This window comes from Elephantulus edwardii, unplaced genomic scaffold, assembly GCF_000299155.1.
Source record: "Elephantulus edwardii isolate Elephantulus edwardi_28Jun2011 unplaced genomic scaffold, EleEdw1.0 scaffold00013, whole genome shotgun sequence".
NCBI classification, from domain to species: Eukaryota; Metazoa; Chordata; class Mammalia; order Macroscelidea; family Macroscelididae; genus Elephantulus; species Elephantulus edwardii.
Genome location: NW_006399763.1, coordinates 3,147,187 through 3,149,135, shown reverse-complemented (window position 1 = coordinate 3,149,135; position 1,949 = coordinate 3,147,187).

Below are 1,949 nucleotides of genomic sequence, written 5' to 3'. Positions count from 1 at the left end.
TCTGTGTTTATGAAAATTAATAAAATATAATTATAGAAAAAACAAACAAACAAAAAAAACCAAATCCAGCAACCATTCTCCCCGAGAAAGATGTTTTGGTTTACTTCAATAAAGATTAGAGTCTTGAAAATAAAACAAACAAACAAACAAAAAACATCAAGAAAACAAAGATTCTCACCACTGGGCCAATTGGCATTATGGATAGTGAAAAGATGGAGATTATAAACCACTTTAGTTTGCTTGGCTCCACAATCAACACTCTTGGTACCAGCAGCCAGGAAATCAGGAGACGAAAAGCATTGGGAAAGACAGCTGTCAAGGACCTCTCCAGAGTACTAAAGAGCAACGATGTCAGTCTGGGGATTAAGGTGAGCTTGATCCAGGTCGTTGTCTTCACAATTACTTGCTATGCATCAGAGAGCTGGATAATGCCTAGAGATTATAGAAAGAGAATTGATGCCTTTGAGCTGTGGTGCTGAATGTGGTGTTGAATATACCATGGACTGCTAGGAGAACAAACAGGTTCATCCTTAAGAGGGTGAAACCGGGCTGCTCCTTGGAGGCAAGGATTCTGAATCTTCATCTGACATACTTTGGACATGTTATTATAAGGAGGGACCAGTCCTTGGAGAGGGACATCATGTTTGGGAGGGTGGAGGAACAACACAAGAGAGGAAGACCCTTGATGAGATAGAGTGATTCAGTCACTGGAGTAATGGGAGTAGGTGTATCAGAGACAGTAAGATTAACACAGGATAGAGCAGAGTTTAGGGCTTTTGTACAAAGGGTTGCTATGAGTCGCAAGCAATTTGATGGCACATAACAATAACAATGTTTAGAGATCCAAGATGGCAGCGGAGGCAGAGACCGCATGGTGAGCTGCGGGAGCAGCAAACCACTTAAAGCAGGGCCATTATGGCCTCCTACAGACTTCAGCTTATTGATAATTGAACACTTAAACAGTGGATGACTGTCCCTCAGTGAAGATCGATGCTCAACAACAAGAATTCCCAAGGAGGAATGGGTGAGTCTCCTGGCTCCCAACCCCTTCCCACAGAGCCGGCACCGCGCTGCACAGCTGCTATAGCTCCATGAGGCTTCCACAGCCAGAACCAATGGATTCCCTCACCCAGGATGGATGCTGGGCACTGGTCCTTCTCAAGACTGGTACAGTGAAGCCACCACACTGCCCCAAGGTGGACTTGTTCTGGAGAGAATGCTTGGAGCCAGGATGGCAGCAGTGGGGGAAGCGGGCGCCCACCGGCCGCCCACACAAGAGGGGCCACGGGGCCGCCGAGTGCCCGTGCGGTGGGGTGGGGGGGGCGTGCCCCCAATGGCTGGCCACGCTGAGGGGAGCTGTGCGCCTCCTGCTGGCCGCCGCGCTGGGGGAAGCGCATGCCCTGCTGGCCACCTGTGTAAGAGGTGGGGGATGGGATGCATGCCTGCTATCTACAGGTTTGGGTTTCCTTGGACAGGCCAAAGAAGACGATTACCTATGTAGTGGATTGCTGAAAGTCACTGTGAGTCTGATGACCTTAACAGTGGCAGCATGCACAAGAGGACTGACATCCTAAATGCACCACATATTTTGTTCTGTTGAATGCTTCTGCCAAAAGATGGTTAGACCTGGGGGGAGTCTGTTCACAATTCTCAGGGAGGGCAGTGACACCTACTTCAAAATATGGTATGACCACTTATGGAGGGGGTAAAAGTGGCAGTGCTGGAATGGGAGACACTATTCCTGACCACAGAGTCCTCAGTCAGGCGAGGGGACCAGTCTGGGGTAGGGGCAATTGGAGGGGAAGTATACTAGCCGGCTCCTGGGGGGGTGTTGCCCTGCTCGGCCCCCGGCTCGAGGCGAGCGGTCGCGGCCCTCTGCCCAGGGCAGGTGGCCCTCGGCCCTCGGCTCAGGGTGAGCTCCTCAGTCCCCAGATTGTGCCATCTGACCC